General features: G+C 34.3%; 1 long non-coding RNA gene across 1 annotated transcript in view; it reads left to right on the top strand.

Annotated features, from left to right (window-relative positions):
* The first annotated feature begins 1,049 nt into the window (after positions 1-1,049).
* The window catches only part of LOC135321064 (uncharacterized), a 37,061-nt gene continuing 16,121 nt past the window's right edge, over positions 1,050-21,989 (top strand). Inside the window, exon 1 of the long non-coding RNA XR_010380486.1 lies at positions 1,050-1,262. This is a non-coding gene — a long non-coding RNA (uncharacterized LOC135321064). The remainder of the gene's footprint in view (positions 1,263-21,989) is intronic.

Below are 21,989 nucleotides of genomic sequence, written 5' to 3' on the forward strand. Positions count from 1 at the left end.
AAGTAAGAAATCACTTCCCCGAATTAAGAGTGAGCGATGCAGTGAGAGAAGCAGAGAGACAGATAGATGGAGTTGGAAGCACAGATAAGGAGGCGCTGCACTGTGGAAGCAGGGAGACTGGAAAAGACCTTTGCACAATAAAGAAGGTGCGTTGCATGCAAACTGGAATGTTAATGGTGATATCTGTGACCGGATCCTATAAATATCCCAATGATTCTGAAGCTGACAGAATACTAATAAAAATAAAGGAATAAAGGAAACAAAGCACACACAAAATAGAACAAAAGGCATGTAATAGGTCCGGGTTCTAATCCTTCCTGTTGATTTCTTTTCCCTGTTACACAAATGTCTCAACATGACATGCCAGCATCCTTTCTTCAATTCTGTTCTATGAAATGGGATAGGTACGGAAGACCTGAAAATTTCTGAAATAACTGCAAGACGAGGGCTTTAAACCAAATCTCAGTAATTATACTGATTATTTGAAAAAAAGAATTTTTCATATCATTACAAGGTGGCAGAGAAGGATTTTTTTCCCTATTTGATGAAGACTGTGAAAAAACCAGAGTCGAAAGTGGGAGGGCAGCTTTCTGGGAGGGTAGTATTTTAAAGCAAGCACTTGAAAGTCTTTCGAAAAGTTTTAGAGATGAGTCGGAAGCAAAATGATTCTCCCAACTCGACTTAACATGAGCTAGTTTTCCATGCAAAGCTATTTTGAGCCATAAAAAGACAGTAACTCTAATCAAGTATACAGATTCATTAAGGGCCATACTAGATCGAGGTCAAATATGCGACCCTCCAATCTGGGTGCACTTAGCTGAGGCAATACTATCTCATCATTACTATCTTGAATTTATTGTCCATGAAATAGGCTGTTGCCTGCTTTTCTATCAAAACAAATATAAAGACTAATCCAGCACGTAAAAATGTAAGTCAGAGTATTGAATCTTCTTTTAGCTGGACTGGATATACTGCAGAGCAAGAGAAGTCTGCATACCATTTTTTTAAACATCTTCCATAAAATAATGTATTTTCTCTCCTAAAGAGCCATCGCATAGAGTGACTTTTATTAATTTCAGGAAATGGAAACCAACCTTTGTATATCTGCCTTTTTTAAAATGTCATCTGTGCAGGAAAGTTTTGAGCAGTGTTCGTATTTTGCCTATCCAGAACAAAATGGGCTTGGAAAACAAGAGCACAGGGGTCTAAGGAAAACGTAAAAGATTAAAACACCAGTGATGTTAGGAAGACTAAGCGTAAAGGTAAGCATTAAAGGTTTGTAGAAATTTTCGGCTTAAATACGAAAAGTACATATGTCTGTATTAATTTTCACATATTTACATGTTTTATTACTTCACAAAGCTTTAAGGTGAACAATCCTGTTATCAAGAAGACTTCTTTCTTTTGACAAGTGATGTCTAGAAATTAGTTTGCCACTGATTTAATCAAAATGCTAGGTTTACATGTTATTTTAGCATTTTCACATTCAATGACTTTACTGGACATTTATATAAGGCTTAAAAAAGAAGCAATTCAAGATTATTACAAAGTTAATTAAATTAAATCAAATCTTCAATTACTCTGAATTTCCTTTATTAGATAAAGTCTGGCCTTCAGTAAAGCTTTTTTCCCTTTTCTATCACAAGGTAAAATATTTCTTGTTATAATGTGGACCAGCTGCAATTTCCAGTTGTGCCAGAAAACTGTTCTGGTGCGGGTTGTTATTAGATAATGAATTTTACATAGATTAGCCTAAATTAAGAGTCATGAGGAAATTCTTTCTTCCATTTCTTTTTTTTTTTTTTTTCCTTTTTCTGAATGATAAGTAACTGTCAGTGTGTGGACGCCTCTTTTCAAGGAAAGTGTGAAGCTGTCACCCTGCTACATCTGCAGGACAATCCAGATGTTACATATACGAAATCCAGGTCTCAGTGTGGTGATGATTGTCAAATGAGAACAACCTAATTGTATGCCCGCGTCTCCATAAAATGACAATTTTGGGAGAGTTGAAGGAGGCCAATATCTTTCAATTATCTTAAACCAGTATTTTTTTCTCTGTTAAGTTTGCATTACCTTCGTCTAGGTTTGTATTAAAAATATTTTAACGTCAGTTTTGAAAGGGAATGAATGCTACCTCGTGATCAGGTTTCATTAGTACTTATGGAGAAAAAAAATGCTTATATTTTAGAGGTTTTCTCCAATCAGAGCTATTGAGGATGACAAATTCTGATCTGAGGACAGTGTACGTGCCACGCTGGCATCCCAGCCTGTTTATGCAGGTAATGGCTGGTTTAGGACACCTCTGAACTGTCACGTACCATTTGAATTAATGAGGCCATACAGGTCTAAGGTCTCTAAAAAGGCCTCTCTAGATTAGGGTCTATTAAACCTGCCACAAGCTGCTTAGTGTTATAAAAGTGACAATACAGCCTCTTTTGGCTTCGCATTTTGTTCTTCTCTTTTTTTCCATCTCCTTTTTAATTTTCTTTCAGACTATTAAAAAAATATTTTCTTATTCTTCAGTCAACACCCGGCTAACTTATACCAAAGAAATGCCTATAGATTTCTCAGACACTTCACTTCTTTAAAGAACACCAATATGCCAAAGGAGGGGAAAAAAAAGTGACATCAAGATACAAATTAGGTAGAAAAGTAGGTTTAAGAAACTGCATGGTAATTTAATAAATGAGGCAGTTAATGTTATTTTGTTTTGTCTTATTATAAAAGATTATTAAATATAGCTACATTTTTAGCTCAGTAAAATAATAGAACCTGCAAAAAACTAGCCTTATAATTAAGGATAAATAGAAAGCATTACCTCTGCTTAAGCATAATCCAATATTTAGCTGAGGGAATAAAATATCATGGCATGCTCATATGAAAAGCACAAACACCCACAAATAAAGAAATGATAATTAGCATTCTTTAAGGGTCACATTTAACATCATTCTCCTGACAATAATTTTATTGTCACAACACTGGCTTCATATTTTGTTGCGTATCCTTTGTTTGCTCCCTGTATTATGTCAGAACTCTTCTTCAGATGACAATAGTTTTTTCTGGACCGTGAATATTATTGCATTAATGGACTTTTGTTTTTGCTCAGAAAAATGTGAGTGCAAAAATCAATTTAACATCTCCAAATCTATTAGGTGCTTAGCCTTTAATTTGCTGCACATTAACATTAAATGGTCAAAATATGCGGTTATTTTTGGAGTGATTATTATGATTGTAATAAGGCCTGACACTTGCGCCACTTCAAACACGCAACCACCAACAGTTCCATTACAACAAAAGAGCTCCCAGCATAACACATTTTAATAGTCAGAAGAGTTGTGAATTCACAGCTTTGCACAGCAGGTGTGGCTGCACATCTTTGCACCCCTAAATACACTTGCTCATCTAATCTGACAGATTAGACAATGGCACAAAACCTCCATCACCGAGGTCTAAACAAAGACCTCATTTCGGAAGAGACAAAGCTTCACGCAGGCTGTGTTGCCACTAATAACTTTTCCGAGCGGAAAACAATGTATATTTTATTAATGAAAAACAAATGACGGCAGGGAAGATGAATGTCTTGGCTTTTCTGACATTTGAAATAATTTGCTTTCCCTTCCCTTTTGTGCCTTTAATATTTACCTTCATATCAATCTTTATGCAATTTTGTTAATTAGCTACGGTGCTGGCAGCGAAAAACCGGAAGGCGTCGGAGTCCAGGACCTTAAAACCCAGTTTGCAGGGGGAAAACGATTTTGCGATTTATTTTGTGAGTAAACTCTACCAGAAAGCATCACCTTAATTAGAGCCAGAGGTGAAATGGACTTCTGGGCACCCACCCTTGGGTAGCAAGGCACTTGGCAGAGGGTTTCAAGTAAGCAAAGGCGACCGGATTTTCTATTCAACTTCATCACAGCTGAACATTCAAAAGTGAGACTGGAGATGAGCGTATTTGCCATAAGGGAATGGACTGAGCATTAATGGGCTCGGGGGGCTTATTTGGAGGCAGCTGCACTTATCATGAATCAGGAAAGGGAAATAGCAGCCCTGGTGTGCTGCAGGTCAGTCGCAAATGTCGACTTGAGAGAGTCATAAATCTCCACCCTGACTTCAGACTATGACTTGCAGCACACCCTTCTAGCATTTTCCTAGAATTTAAAGATTATGCAAGGTATATTGTGAGTGCGTCCGATGAAAATATTAATTTAGAGATCAATCGTGTAAGTGCTCTGAAGCGGCGGCTTCTGCGCAGTTACACTTCAAACGGGACAGGCTGCTAGTTTTGTCAACAGTAGGAGGTCATGGAAGGCTGCCAAAGAAAACAAGCCTTTTTCAATAAAATGCTCTTGGTTCTAAGTAGTCACAGCCTATCTCCTGTACTGTTTTATGACTGATGTTTAAACTTTGATATGTTGTCTTTTGCTGACAATTCCTTGAGTCAGAAATCTTAATCATAAAATGAAGTGCGGCACACACTCCAGAAAGGCAATTAATCACAGCAAACTCCAGCAAGTTCAAATAATTTTGTTATTTTTGCCAAGGGGGAGGGGAGGCAAAAGACAATGATAAAAGTTACAGTGTAAACTATTTCTCTTTCTTTTTTTCTTTCTTTCTTTTTTTAAAAATGTATTTGTTGTTTCCTGAAAGGAACATATGACTTACACTGGTAATGAAAACCTTGAGCTTTTTAAAAAAAATGATAGAAGTTTCCCACTAAAGGAATGGTTTTATTAATGATAATAATAAGGTGCAATGTCATTTTCATTCATCAATATGGTGTCATTGATCCTAAAACAAAAGTATTCTACATTTGTCTCTTTGTGAAGTTGGATAAAAATGTTAAAACATGAGATAAAATGCAAAATGGATATTCAGATTTGTCATATACTTAATAACCTAAACTGGAAATTAATGCATTTGAAAATAATTACCCAAGTAAGGAAAATGCAAGTTGATGTAATTAATTTCCAAAACCACTTCTCACTTGTAGGGCAAGTATTTTGCTGGAGAACTGGTTACTAAAATTTGCATTCGCATTTTCTAACTAAAGATGCCTCTTTTGAAACTAGAAATCCACTAATGGCCTTGTATCTTACAGGTTGGAAAGTAAAACACAATGAGTTATAAGCACCAAATTCTATTAAATGGGTTCAGGGTAGTACTAAGTATATATTCCATGTTCATCATTGTGATTCATAAGGAAATCTTTGTCTGACTCTTTGATTTTTTACCTTTTCTTATCATTCAAGCCTTAAAGATATATAAGAACAAATGCAAATTAAAAATAATATAAATGTGGATTTCATATATTCTTAATGATATCCTTGAATTGTAAGATGTAATTAATATTACAGAGTGCCTGGAGAACCTAGGTAGAAACAAAATGAGAATTTAAGTCTCAATATTAGAGGTGTTGATGCAAAACTCACAGGTACCTTTCTCGCTTGCTCCTTATTTTCTCAGAGTATGGTTCAAGTGTTTTAATACTTGTCTTGGTATCCTGACTGGCTTTAAAAGTAACCTGTGCATGGAGAACTCTGACACCTTCGGTGCAGGCATTATCAGCACAGCGATATCTGTAGGCTATGCATGGCCACCTTTATTGTTTTACTGTTTTAAAAGCTATGTTCCACTTTGAAATTACATTAAGAATATAAATTTCAACCTCAAAATTATGATTCTCCACAACAGAGCTAGAATGTGTGCTTTGCAGCACGAGATCCCTTTCATTTAATATTAAGCATTCATCCTCTCGTGGTTTTTTTCTATTTTTGAAAACTATTTGAAATGAATAGACATGCACCATAGGATTCTAGACCCTGTAGAATCCCAGAGCCTGTGCAGACTGAAGCCTAGCAGCCTCTTGTGCAGACACTGCCAGCAGAATATTTGAAGTTGGTGCCGCTTAGGAAGGGGTGATCTTCACAGAAAAAAACAGAATTTATTAAAAAAAAAAAAAAAACTAAAGCCATTTTACCCCTAATCATAGAGAAGCATTAAAGATCTTAAACCATAGCTGTGATAGGGCAATTTTTTTCTGGCATACTTTTTAAGTAAAGGCTAGTGTCTGCACAATTTAGAACGAAGGCCTGATGTTCTTATACATCCCATATAGTCTCATTTTAAAAGCCATCTGCTGTGTGGTCTTCCCTAGTCCCAGTCTGTCCGCTTCTTTAAATAGCTAAACTGAATGGAAAAGCACAGAAATTATTTTGAATTGATGTGAAATACACCTTGTTCCAGCTGTCCTATGACATGGCTGAGACTGGCCATCATGCATTTAAGTTGATCCCTTTATACTAGTCTATGTAGAATACAAGCCCAGACTCTTTCTTTCTTTTTTATAATCATCATTGCTTACTTTTAACCATACACATGGGAACAAAAGTCATCACAAAGCATTAAGAAAACAGAGACAATGAGAGACAACATTCTTGATCATTGGATGTCTTTCACTGAACCAGTTTAGAGTTTTGATTCAAGTTTTCGCTGTGAATTAACTCTAGAGTTTTATGGTACAAAGGAAACAGGATGCTCTTCCATTTGGTTAACACCAATTACAGAGTTCTAACACTAAATCTAGATCTAAAGACACTGATTTTATGAATTGAAACTGAATCTAATTGCTTACCAGTAAGAAATAGTATATTGTTATGATGTTAAAAAGTTTGGAAATGAGAATGAAGAAAAACATTTCATTATACAAGTAGGCTGTTCTCTTTTTTTGAGTTTTTCCCTAATATAGTCATGATACCGAGAATCTCCGTTGAAAAGATTTGGCAATTTCTAAATTTGGTGGGTGATTAGTACTCTATGATCATCATCACTTGACTGGGAAAATCCTGAGCACAGAGAAAGAGAGATTAGAAGAGAGAACTACCATGTGAGAGTTTGGGGACACAGTTGGCAAAGTCTGAAAACAAGGAAGCTTATTTACCTGTTAATGTTCATGAATGAGTCAACAGTTGCTGTGGACATCTTATGACATAGGTCAGCAATCCATTATACAGTAAATAATTGTAGATCATCATAGAGAATTCAGGCATTATGTTATCTGCTGACATTGGAAACCTAAGATACAGTCCTTATCTTCCAAAGAAACCCAGAGTATAAGAGGAAAATTCACATCAGTTCCTGGTTTTCCACCAAAACATTTATGACCCTCTGTGGTCATGGTCTGCAACCACAATGAGGTCCACTGGGCTGCCTGGTGAGCTCTCTCACCAATTCTTCAAAGCAATGATTTCAAACTCAGTCCCATCTCTCCAAAACATTTACCCTAACCCCAATCCCTCACTCCCAGGAAATAGCCTTTTTTCCCTTCTGCAGGGAAAATAGAAACCACTGAGAATCAATTCCTTCAACTTGCTGACATTCCACATATACTGAGTCCTCTTTCTCTTCTCTCTTGTCACTTCTATCCCTCTATCAAAATTCTTGCCTCCAGTGCTGCACATGGATAACTTTCAGTCATTCTCTGACTTGACCTTGACATAAGTTGACACTAAAAAGGACTTTATCATTCTCGAAAAATATTCCAACCCTTGCCCTCTTCTCACCCAGCCATCTTGTCTGAATACTACACTTTCCGCGAACTACTTTAGTTATTTGTATTCTAGGAATTTTGCATGGTTTTTTTCCTTTCTTTGCTCCTCAAATACAGATTTTTAATGGGATTCTATCTTTAAAAAATATGAAAGCACTATTATAAAAACTAGCATAGCAAGGGAGATGGAGATTTTTGTTTGTTTCTTAGTGGCTAAGGAAATTTTAAAAAATTGTTTGCCTAGCAGTATTTTTCTATACCTCAATTTCTTTTGTAGTCAACCACAATATTCAGTTAATGTCCATTGTGTACAAAGCACCACACTATGTACTAAAAAGAGTTCTGCAGGCTTTTCGCCCTGTCTACAGGATTAACACTTATGTCCATTTTGAAAGGCTCACACTAAGCCCTTGCTATCATTACTAGCGCATAGGAGCACATCAACTTTTGATTTAGTTCAATCGTGGGGCAGAGGTTTTGCCAACTCCATGAACTTTTTCAAAAGCCCTCTCAAGTCTTATGTCATGGGTATAGCCACATCCATCAGTAACAAGAATTTATATAGACTCTGGAAACTAATTGACCCTCAAGATTTTCTGTTAAAAAATAAAAAATAAAATGAACTTAATACATGGCAGTAAGTTATCTGTACAAGTAACTTAGCCTACAAAAATATACTGAATGTATGTTAAGAGATGACACTTTTCATATGCCTTGCCCTTGTCCTTAGGTCAAATATTAAAGATGTCACTTCAGCGCTTCATGTTGGAGCCATGATGCAGGGGTGGTTGGACTTGCACATGGACTCTTATTACACAGAAACCATCATAACATTTTAATGAAAATGTTTTACATAATGAATTACGAGGTGTTCTAGGTTGCTATTGTTTTTTTTTTATTTCACCAATACAGAAATTTCTTTAAAAAAGTAAATACACAACTCATGAGCATTTTAAATATTTGGAAAGAAAAGTACAGATTCTGATTAGTTTACCAACTATATGCTCAGGGCATGTGTGTTACCCAGAAAGTTTTGCTAAAATAACTAGGTTTTACTCTTGTACTCTGGGGGATTTCTCAGTAGAATCATCATCATGATTATTTATGCTGCTTTGTGACAGCAGAACATTGAACTATCAGCGTTAGTGGAAAGAACATTCATTGAAGAGATCACGAAAATGATGGTTGGCACCTTTGTAGAACTGATGTTCCCATGAATTGTTTTTCTTATGGAATATAGGGTAGAGCTCTCTTTCCATTTCCATGTTAAGGGATGAAACACACAAAAATAAAGGAAAATTAAAAATTAATTTGGAATTCTACCTTCTGAAAATCTATAGAAATGGGACATTTACCAGCTTCTCATGGTCTTCACTAGTTTATGAAGTAAGGTCTTACGATCATAAGCCATGATGATGGGAGAGAAAAGAAGACTAAATTAAAAAATTTTGACTCAATTACTCCACCATTTTATAGCCTGTACCCATGTTTTGCTCTCTTAATCTACCAGATCCAGACAGCAGGGGATGGAGCTAGGAAGATAAGTAAAGATGTAACCTGCTGGAATGGAGGTAGAGACATATGAGAATGTGTTTTCCTGCCTCCAGTAACATTTGACAGAGAAATCAGAGTAGATACCATCTTCATTTTTATCCTTTTACTCAAATAACACCTTGACAAATTACCTTCACAGGATATAGAGACAAAATAAAGAGGATGCAGGCTGGTAGTAATGGGTTTGGACAGGGTCTTGCAAGGGCTCCAGATATCAGCTTCACAGATTTTGCTGCTTTGCCCACTTTAAAGACATCTATTGTATAATAGGCTTTTTAGTATCCCTGATAACTACTAGGTTGATCATTTAAACCTTCTTATCATTTAAGAGTGATCCTCCTTCATTGCTGAACCATCACAGTGAGAAGAATAAGACATGCCATATATATGGGAAGGGGACATGATAAATATATTTAGAGGGAAACTTACAAAATAGGCAGCTTTAATTGATCATCAGAGTTAGAAATGTAGGCATGAGAGAAAAAAAAAAGAGGCATGAGAACCTTGTTTTAGTAAGTCACATAATTTGGCAAATAAAGCACACTGGGTAATTTAGGAATTTGTGGATTTATATTATAGAATATTAGAAACGATCCAACAGGGTCCATTACTCAAATAAGGAAATTGAGTTCAAAAGAACAAACTCCTCTAACTAGGCAACACCAGAGCTGAGAAAACTAGCTGCACCTTTCCTATACCTCTGTTCACTGTATCATGATACCTATTTTTAAACTTCACTTGGTATTGTCTGGATGGGTCAAAATAATAAGCTTTGTTTAAGAGTGCATGTTTAACCATGATACATCTTATATAGGGTACCAATAGCTCATTCCATGTTAATATTTATGTTTTAATTGTTTTCTACCTCTTAATGAGTCCTTGTCCTCAAGTTGAACGTCTTCAGAAATGGGTTTCTCAGAGGCATAAAACCTCTAAACCTTATCTAGCCACTTTTGAAAGAAAAGTAATAACTAGAAATAATTTACTCTATATAACTTCTATGTTAGCTAGAAGGAGCTTTGAGAGCTTAGGGGAAAATCTGAGGTCTTATTTCAAAAATATTCTCTGTATAGAGTAACCGTACTACAAGCAATTAAAAAAAATCGCAGGCATATAACATTTCCAAAATTTCCACATAATAATATTAAAAATTCAGTTTTCAACAACAACAACAAAATTAAGAGACATGGAAAGAAACAGGCAAGTGTGGCCCATAACAGGAAAAGGCAAGAAGTAAAAACTTCTGAGGAAGCCTAAATATTAGAATTATTACACAAGGACTTTGAATAGGCTACTTTAAATATATTCAAAGATCTTAAGGAAATCATGTCTAAAGAATTAAAGTATAAGAATGACATCTCAGCAACTAAAGAATATTAAAAATGAATATATATATTTTTTCTTTTCTTTCTAGTGTTAAAAAGTGTAACAATTGAAATGAAGAATTCACTAGAGGACCTCAGAAACAGATTCAAGTCAGCAGAAGGAAAAATCAGTGAACTTGAAGATAGATCAGTTGCAATTATGCATTTTGAGAAACAGGGAGAAAGATGAATTTTTTAAAAATGAACTGAGTCTAACAGATCTGTGAGACACCATTAAGCATAACAAAAAGCACATAATGCAAGTCTTAGAAAAGGGGGGAGATAGAAAGGAGATAGAGAATTTGAAAACATAATGGCTGTATCTTCCCAAATTGGGTGAATAACATTAGTCTACACATCCAAGAAATTTAACAAATTCAAAGCAGTATACATTCAAAGATATCCCTACCTAGACATATCCTAAGCAAACTGATGACAGATGAAAAAAAATAAAATAAAAGAGAATCTTGAAAGCAGCAAATAGATGTGACACTACATACATGGAATCCTCAGTAAGATTAAAAGCTAACTTCTCATCAAAAATCATAGAGGTCTGAAGGCAGTGGAGTGACATATCAAAGTGCTAAGAGGGAGAAAAAAATGGTCAACCAATATTCTACATCCAGCAAAACTTCTTTCAAAATTAACAGCAATTTAGACATTCTCAGATAAACGAAGTTGAGTTTGTTGCTGACATATTTGCCCTATGAGGAGTTTTTCAGGTTTAAATAATAGGACAGTAGATAATAACTTGACTCCACATGAAGAAATAAAAAACGCTTATAAAGAAAACAACACTGGTAAATATAAAACATATAACAATATATTTTTGTTTTTAAAGACTTTTTTCCTGTTTGATTTAATACAAAACTTCATAGGTAAGCAATTGTATATCTGTGTTCTTGGGCACAAAAATATACAAATAGATAACCTGTGACAATAACAGCTTAAAAATGAGAGGAGAATGTGGCCATATAGGAGCAAAGTTTTTGTATACTACTGAAATCAAGTTATTGTTAATCTGAAATAGACTGTAATAAATTAAAATATTCATTGTTATCACCAGGGCAACAAAAAGAAAATAAGTGAAAATATATAGTAAAAGATGTGACAAGGAAATTAAAATGGTACAATAAAATAAGCTGAAAGTAAAAGGATGGAAAAAGATATTCCATATAAACAGTAACCAAAAAGAGACAAAATAAACTTTAGGACAAAAATTGTTAATAGAGACATTCTATAATGATATAAGGGTCAATCCATTAAGAAGATGTATCCATTACAAATATATATGACCTAGCAACAGAACCCCAAAATATATGAAGAAGCAAAAAACTGAGATTTGAATGGAAAGTAGATCAATAGTAACAGCTGGACATTTCAAATCCAACTTTCAATAAAAGCTAGAACTAGACAGATCAATAATCAAAAAGAGGACTTGAACAACAGTATAAACCAAATAGACTGCATACTATACACCTAGCAGACCTAACAGTACAAGTCAAATAGACTTAACCTAATAGAGAAATAGACATCCATAAAACAGTCTACCTAATAAGAGCCAAATTCCCATCCTTCTCAAAAGCACATGAAACATTCTCCAAGACTGACCATGTGTTAGGCCACAAAACAAACTTCAATAAATTTAAGATGATGGAAATTATAAAACTGTGTTCTACAATCACAGTGGAATGAAACTAGAAATCAATAACAGAAGGGAAACTGGAAAATTCACAGATAAGTGGAAATTAAAAAACATTTGCTCCTAAATAACAAATGAGTAAAGAAACACAAGAGAAGTTGGAAAATACTTGAGGTGAATGAAGGTAGCAAAACGTGTGAGATACAGCAAAAGCAGTCCTACAGAAAAATAATCTAGATCTAGATCTAGATCTAAATGCCTATTTCAATAAAGGAGAACAATTATAAATAGATCTTCCATCTTAAGGAAAATGGAAAAGAAAACTAAATACAACACAAGAAGGAAGGAAATAAAGACTTCAGCAGAAATAACTGAAATAGGGAATTAAGAGAAATCAATAAAAACAAATAGATAAACATAAATACTCTGATGAAGAAAAAAGAGAGAAGACTACTAAACACAGGAATTACAGTGATGATATTACTTCTCACTTTACAGAAATAATAAGAACTATGAGAGGATACTATGAATAATTGTATTTCAACAAATTAGGTTATCTGGATGAAATGTACAAATTCTTAGAAACACACAATCTACCAAAACTGATTCAAGAAGAAAAAGAAAATCTGGATAGACCAATTACATGCAAAGAGACTGAGTTAGTAATCTAAGAAGTAATTTAAAACTTCTAACAAAGAAAAGCCCAGGGCCAGATGGCATCACTGGTGTATTATACTGAATGACTAAAAAGAATTGATACCAATCCTTTTCAAATTTCTACAAAAAATAGAAAGGAAAGGAATGTTTTTAATTCATTCTATGAGGCCAGTGTTACGCTAATTCTGAAGTCAGACAAAGACATCACAAGAAAAGAAAATTACAACTCAACATTTTTATGAATATAGATAAAATATTAACAAATGGAATTCAGCAGTATATAAAAAGGATGATATACCATTACCAAGTGGGATGTATTCCAAGAATGCATGATTTGTTGAGCGTATTAAGATCAATCAATGTCATACATCATACTAATAAAGAAAAAAAATCACATGATCATCTGAATAGACACAGAAAAAGCATTTGACAAAATTCAACTTTCTTAATTAAAATACTCAACAAACTAGGAATGGAAGGAAACATCCTCAACCTGATAGAGGACATCTCTGAAAAAATCCAGTTAACATCATACTTAATGCTGAGAGACTGAAAACTTTCTAAGATCAGGATACAGGCAAGAATATCTTTTTATTTTTGACTGAACACTGTATAGGATTTCTAGCCAGGGCATTTAGGCAAGAAAAAGAAATAAAATCATCCAGATTGGAAAGGAAGAAGTAAAACTACCTATTTGCAGATGGCATGATCTTATATATGTAAACACTAAAGAATACACACATAATCAGAACTCATAAATGAGTTCAGGAAAGGTACAGGGTACAATATTAATATATAAAAATACAATTGTATTTCTATATGTTTGCCATGAACAGTATGAAAATGAAATTAAGAAAATAATTTTATTTTCAATAGCAGCAAAAGGAATAATATATTTAGGAAAAAAATTAACCAAAGACGTGCAAAGCTTGAATGCTGAAAACTAGAAGACATATTTAAATAATTTAAAGAAGATTTAAATAAATGGAAAGATATCCTTTGTCAATGGATTAGAAGACTTAATGTCATTAAGATGGCAATAGTCCCCAGTTGGTGCATAGATTTAATGCAATACCTATCAAAAGACAAACTCATTCTAAAGTTTATAATAAAATGTAAGGGACTCCAGATAACAACAATCTTGAAAAAGAAGAGTAAAGTTGGAGTACTTGCATTTCCCTATTTTAAAACTTACTACAAAGCTATAATAATCAATACAATGTCTTACTGGCACAAGGCAAGATGTAAGGATCAAGGGAAAAAAAGCCTGAGAATTGAGAAATAAATCTATTTATCTATGGTCAGTTGATTTTTGACAAAAGTTTAACCAAGAGTATTCAGTGGAGGGGATCATAATATTTTCAAAAAATAGTTTTGGGAAACTTGGATATCCACATGTAAAAGAATGAGTTTGGACTCCTCACACGATACATCAAAATTAACTCAGAAAGGATAACATACAAAAATGTGAGAGTGAATACCATAAAAATCTTAGAAGAATTCATAGGTGTAAATTCACATGATCTTGGATTTGTCAAAGATTTCTTAGATACGACACCAAAAGCAAAAGCAACAAATGAAAAAATAGATAAATTGGAATTATCTAAACACAAAAACACTGTGTTTCAGAAGACACTATCAATAAAACAGACAACCACAGAATTGATTTAAAAAATTTGCAAATCATATATCTGATAAGCATCTAGTACCAGAATATAAAAATAATTTATAACAAAAATGAAATAACCCAATTACAGGATGAGCAAAGGACTTGAATAGATATTTGTCTAATAAAGATATACAAATGGCAAATAAACATATAAGATGCTTGACATCATAGATCATTAGAGAAATGTTAAATCAGAACCACAGTAAGATATCACTTCACACCACAGGGATGTCCATCAAAAAGTAGAGAAAATATAATGAGCGTGGGCAAGGATGTAGAAAACTTGGAATTGTATATTGCTGGTGGGAATATAAAATAATGCAGGTGTTAAAAACAGTTTAGTACTTTCTCAGAAGGTTAAAAATAGAGATACCATGTCACAGCTATTCCACCTTTAGGTATAAACACAAGAGAATTGAAAATGTGTTCACACAAAAACCTGTATACAAATGTTTATCATCGGGGTATTCATAATATCCCAAAATGGAACCAATCCAAACGTCCATCAACTGATTAATGAATAAACAAATGTGGTATATCCATACAATGAAATATTATTTGGCAATTAAAAGGAATGAAGTTACATGTTACAATGTCGAAGAAATTTTAAAATATTATGCTAAAGGAAAGAAGCCAGTCACAAAAGACTACCCTTTGTATGATTCTACTTATATGAAATGTCCAGAATAGACAACTCCACAGGGACAGAAAGCAGATTAATGTTTGCCTGGTGGTAAGAGGAGCAGGAACTAGGAGGCACTGTTAACAGATACAGCCTATCTTTTAGGGGTGGTAGTGATTAGACAGTGGTGATGATAAACAGTGCAAATATACTAAAAGCCACAGTGGATTTCATGTTACGTGATTTTTATCTCAATAAAAAGACAGAAGAAAAAGAAAAATGAATCAAGGCAACTTCATCAACCCAGATTTCCAAGTGACTTATAAAAAGCAAAATCTTCCTGCCAATCACATGGAGCATTAAGGGAGAAATTAACTTGTTTTGAGCCATGGAAATTTGGGGTTGTGTTACCACAGCGTAAACTAGCCTATCTTACTAATGCAGCCAGTGAATAGGTAACTCCCGTATTCATCTACAAATTAAGTTACAAAATCAATGCCCTCCCAAAATCTCTGGACAAAGTTCAACCATCCTACATGTATCAGGATATAGGTTTCTGTATCGAAGCAATCCTGGTTTAATATAAATCTCTATATGTCACTAAACATACATAACTATTTGAAAGTGCCAGGGAACTTACTTAGTAAGGACCTTAAAACCTGAAAATACACAGTTGATATTTGGAAATAAATCTATCTGCAAACATTTGTTAAATGTTTCCAAACACTTAGTTTTATTTTCTGTGATTTTATTTTCATCATCACCTTAGAGAATAAAAGTGGGAAGATGAGATGCTGGATAACTGCATTCTTATATGTCAAAAATTTCCTTTCGCTATTTTGAAACTTAAGCTTCCTTCAAAGAATTATATACCCTTAATATTGACGCATAAATGTCACTATATCACATTTAAAGTGAAAAAGATTGATCCGAATTGAAATTGCACAGGGTTGGCGGAAGATTTAGTGTATATGCATCAGCCAAACTTCAATTTTGGAACTGACTTTATGATTTCCAAAGGCATCATTTTTTCTATTTTCAAAAACCTTTACCTGTCAAAGAAAAATTTATCACAACACCTTTCATTTAAATTTTCCTAGTACTTACCATAGTTTTAAGTGTGTTTATGTTAATTGTGTGAGGTTCATATGAGGATGATTCTATGTCTTATTTTTCCCTTTAAAGCTCACAGGAAGACTTCTTAGGTTGTATGTAAGTAATGAAGGACCTTATCCTGAGCAATTAAATCCCAGAAAACCAAAATCATGTCCCAGATTTTTAATGCCTTGAAATTTCCCTGACAGTGTCATAATTTTCATTCCCACAAAATAGTGGAATTCTCTGTATTTTCCCCTGCTATTCTAAATAGCTATCATTGTTGTGGGTATTTGTTTGGCAAAGCAAATCTAATGGGATATTTAAATATAAATGTGTAAGTAAATCAGTTTGCTTCACTCTTTTTATCAAAACTCACCAGTTTTGAGCTTAGCCTATTGTTCACAAAACTTAACATGTTCTATCTTAACTGCATCATCTGGTCTCTGCCTGTACTTCTGATCCCACCTGTCTCCAGAACCAGAGGGTGGTCCAAGCCTTAGGGCCTTCCTCTAGACTAGTACATTCTTTCTTCCACTGCAGATTTCATATGGCTGGCTCCTTCTCATCATTGTGGTCTCAGATCCACAGGCCCCCTAGCAAAATAAAATCCCCATCACTCTAAATAACGTTATCTAGTTTTATCATCTTTATTGCACTTATATAAACTTCCTGGTTTATTTATTAGCTGTCTTGTTTATTGTCAGCATTATGTCTCCAAAACAGGCACTTCATGAGGACAATGTATACTCAGTGCCTAGATGCAGCTAAACTGAGGAATGAATAAGATGAGTGAATAATGGTTTGGATAACTATGACATGCCACATTACAAATGATTTTGAGGCTCCCCATCCCCCAACTCAGTGCACTCCCATCTTCGCACACAGCTTTCCTGTCTTTCAACAACTCTTTTGTCACACAGTTCTCAGAGATTCTCAGAGCAAAAGACTTTCTGCAATCAGAGTCACTTCTAAAATGTATTAATAATCATTCATCTGTACCATTCATTATTGTGCAAATAGTGACAGAAACCTGGTTTGAGGACCATAGGTTGCTGCATGAAATGGGCTTGTTTCCCTCGACCCCAGTGAGCGTTCTCTCTGCTCACTGAAGGGCAGAATTTGGATATGTGTGGTTAGTTGATTACAATAAACATATGGGGAAAATGGCTGAGAATGCTCAAATATTGAAACCATATGTTACTGCATGGGAAACTATGCCTTATTAAAAAACAAAACAAAAACTGAGAATCCAGCTAGAAACATACAGCACAGAGCTTTTGCTTTCAGATTTTAACCAGCACTCCATTTATTGGAACGAAGACTTTTAGATTTAACTCGGTCCTTACATCTCAAACCAGCTACTTAGTTAAAATATCTCTTTTGAGTACAGCAGTCTTTGAAAATCAAACATCTAACAAAATTTGAAAATTCATTTAAAAGTATCTTGAATCCAATGAGATTTTTAAAATTCTATTTTAAATGCCATGAAGATTTCATAGCTTTTATATATACTGCTCATATAAATGGAATATTTTAACTCTTTTTCTCAATTAACATCATACCATCTTCATAGAGGAAAGGAACAGATAAGGAGCTTGAATGGCAGGCACACTTATAAGATATTAGTCTTGTAATTAAAGACTAAGAAAATTTAAATCAGAGTAGGATTTGCACTGGAAGTTATGCTGAGCATCAGTGCAAGACCTAAGAATAGACTCACACATGTTTCTTTTGATTCTCAGATGAACATTACTTACTGTCCATTAAATCTAAGGGGCCATCAAGTTGTAAGATACACTACGACTAAGAAGTAAAAATGCTCCCAATTTAAGTATAATGCAATGCTCTCTTACCATACAAAGTGTAATACACATCCTGATTTCAAAGAGTTTAAAATGTGAAAACATAAGCACGTTCGAATCAATGAAGTGTGCTAGTATATATACCAGGATGAATTTTGGCTTAGTGTCCTAGTATAAAGCACCAAATTCAAGGTACTGTAAGAAATTCAAGAAATTTGGTTTTGATGGATTCACACTTCCTTTCCAATTTTCGTGCCTGTTCCCTTAGCTAATTTCAATTCCCCTCCTCCTCCTCATCCCCCAGCCACACCTAGAACCCTGGCAGGAGGGAGTCCTTTCTGAGCTTTGCTTTCCAGGTAGGGCCAACACTCCAGACCTTTCCTTTCAACTTCCTTCTTCCTTCTTCCTTCTTGTCACTGTTAAATATTGATCTGATAGTTTACTTTGGGCTAGGAAATTTGATAGACAAAGATAACAGTGTGTTATCACATTAACAATATTTGTATCTTAATTGCTGATCCCTAAATTCACACATTTTAGCCCAATAAAACCAGTCACCTACGGTGGCTTTTGAAGTGTAATCACAGGCAATGCTTTGAGATATAAAGACAATTAATCCATGTAAATTATGTCCTCATTTTGATTCACATATAGAGGGAGGCAATCTACTGCAATAGAGTATCAGCTAAGATCTTGTTTGAATACCCACTATGTGATATGGAAGTTGCTTAATATTTCTTAATCCCATTTTCCTAATTGATGAAGTGATAAATAATGACAAACACATTTTATAGACTTTATAGGCACTAACAGATATAAATTATGTAGGATATTTTTAGCATATAATTATGCTTCAACAATGTGATGTAATATATAGCTATATAATTATATAATAGAAACATATTATATATTAAATTACTTACTTTTGAAACCTCCATCAAATTACCAGATCAGGCCTAAGTGATACTAACCATGTGAGCTCTACTAAGTCTATCATAAAGCATGAGCTGCTTTTCCTGGTGTTTATTCTTGTGTACACATCAAAATCATTTACCTAGTGATCTATGCAATTATATAACTGATATTTCACATTATGCCATTTGAAAATCTTTTACTTTTTCTCACATGAATGAAATTAATATTTTATATCATTAATATTTTTAAAGATTTGGTGATTATGTTTTCTATGTAATTTTTTCTTTTAATTTAAAACTGTATTGCTTTGGTAACAGCACACCCCTACAATAAGACTGACAGAACTTTTATGTCTGTTACATTTCTCTAATTATTCTCACCTTTCCAGAATGGCCATTTTTCCTTTTCTTTTAATTCTCCATATCTGCCTTTAATTGTTTTTTATTAACTTAGAACCTACTTCTTACCTTTTCATCATCCCTCTTCAAACTCCCAAGTTTTTTTGTTTCATGTTTCAGACTATAAATTCAATAGGTATGCAGTTATATATAACCTTAATTTTTTAATAGTTAAGAATCAAAACATATTTATTAAAAGGTTAATTTGTGTCCATCTTCACACTTATTTGTATCTTTGCTGATTCTTTATAAGTTTCTATAAATAAATTATTTTTCAGCTTCCTTAAATTCTCTCAGGTTCAAACTTTTTCAAGCAGGTACAAAATCTAAATATTTTAAAAGAAACAAAAGATCAGCTCTAGCAAAATTCTACTCCATGGAAACCACTAAGCAGGTTATTAAACAGAGACAGAGAGGGGGCTAACCAGAAATGAAGAAGAGTGGTTTTAATCAGAGATCACAATTAGTTCTCCCACTGAAGATGGCTGAAGTGAGATAACTTCAGGAAGGAAGTAGAGAAGTGAAGAAGAAAATAAATAAGATGGAGTAAGGCTGGATAATAAAGTGAAATCATTTTGAAAATGGAAAATACTGGAGAACTGTATAGACAATGGTATGTGTGCCAGTGGATAGGGAGGACTTCAACATTTTAAAAGGAAGAAGGCAATTGATGGAAGAGAGAGGACAAAATTATGGACTTGACAGTCAGTTTAAATGTTAATGGTGAGTTCCCAAGTGTGTAGGAGCAGCTGCTGACAGGAACTCAAGATACATCAGTTTTAACTATCACCCCTAGGCAGATGAGTCCCAAATACTGTCTCTTAACTTAACCTTTCTCCTGAACTCCAGTTGGGTGGGTGGGCTTGTCACTCATGGACACAAATGCAGCAACCATGCTTCCATCCAATTTATCCTGCTATTATTAGTCTACAGACACACATCTATTTCTGTCTGTCAACTTGTCTCTGTTAACTTCACCACACCCTTGCTTCTCTTTTTCCATTTGCCTTCTAAAAATACACCACTTATACACTGACAGTGTCCGTACATGTGATTTGAGATCTAGAACCTTTGAAAGGAAAAATGCTGAAGAATAAACAAACGGATGGATGGATGGATGGATGGATGGGTGACTGATAACTTCCTGATAACTTCTTATTATTAGCTAGTCTAGTCCCTTTGCATACAGATGTGTCAAGAAGTAATGTTCCTCCTTCTACTTTATTGATAGATATAGATGAAACATAGTATGTGCCCATTTGTGATAAGAGCTAAGAAGACAAATGAGAACTGAGGATGGTGAATTACAAGAGCTGTTTTAGATTGGTTGATCAGAAAAGGCCCCTGTGAATACCTGTCATTTGGGTAGAAAACTAAATGAAATGGAAAACGAGGTATTTGGAGAAGAGTTTTATAGGTCCAGGGAAAGCAAGCTCAAAGGCCCTATGGCTAGAATATCCTCAGTTTGTTCGAAAGCAGTGAAAAGGACTTAGCAGTCTGAGCAAAAGGAATGAGGAGGAAGGTAAGAGAATGAGTCCAGATCATGGAACACTTCGTAATGTAGGGCTGCTAGATTTACCAAACAGAGATACAGAAGGCCCAGTTAAATTTGAATTTTAGACAACTACTTCTAAAATATGAATGTCCCAAATATTGCATAGGACTCATGTAAATGTTAAAATATCTGTTGTTCATTGAAAATTCATGTTTAACTGGGTGTCCTGCCTTTTATCTGGAAACACTATGATAATAAATTTTTGGAATTTATTCTGAGTGAGAAGAAAAGATGCTAGAGTGCTTTGAACAAATAGAATAACTTCTTTTTCATTAAAAGTTTCAAGTGCACAGTGTTATAGTTCTACATGTGTATACATTACAAAATGATCACCACCACAAATCTAGTTGTCATCCATCACCATACAGTTAATCCTCCTTACCTATTTTGTCCATCTCCTGACCCTGTTCCTCTCTGGTAACCACTAATCTGTTCTCTGTATTTGTTTCTGCTTCATTTTTTTTTTTAGATTACACATATGAGTGAAATCATGTAATATATGTCCTTCTCTGTCTGACCTCTTTCACTTAGCATAATATTCTGAAAGTCTATCCACTTCTTGCAAAACAGCAGAATTGTTTTTTATAGCTAAGTAGTATTCCACTGTCTGTCTGTCTGTCTGTCTATCTATCCATCCATCCTATGCCTTTTTTACCCATTCATCTATCAGTGAACACGTACATTGTTTCCATAACTTGGCTATTATAAATAATGCTGAAATAAACATAGGTGTGCATGTATCTATTCAAATTAGTGTTTTTGCGTTCTTGGGATAAATACCCAGGAGTGAATAGCAGAATCATATGGTAGTTCTAGTCTTAATTTTTGAGAACTTTCCATATTGTTTCTCATAGTGGCTGCACCAATTTACAGTTCTTAAAACAATGTTCTAGGGTTCCCTTTTCTCCCCATGCTCTCCAACATTTGTTATTCCCTGTCTTTTTGATAATAGCCATTCTAAAAGGTGTGTGATGATATCTCAGTGTGATTTGATTTGCATTTCCCTGATAATTAGTGATGTTGAGCATCTTTTCATCTGTCTGTTGGCCATCTGTATGCCTTCTTTGGAAAAATGGTTATTCAGGTCCTCTGACCATTTTTTATGTGGGTTCTTTGTTTTGCTGACATTAAGTTACATAAGATAAATAGAGAAGGAAGGAAGGAAGG

The sequence above is a fragment of the Camelus dromedarius genome, chromosome 3 (assembly GCF_036321535.1).
Source record: "Camelus dromedarius isolate mCamDro1 chromosome 3, mCamDro1.pat, whole genome shotgun sequence".
Classification (NCBI taxonomy): domain Eukaryota; kingdom Metazoa; phylum Chordata; class Mammalia; order Artiodactyla; family Camelidae; genus Camelus; species Camelus dromedarius.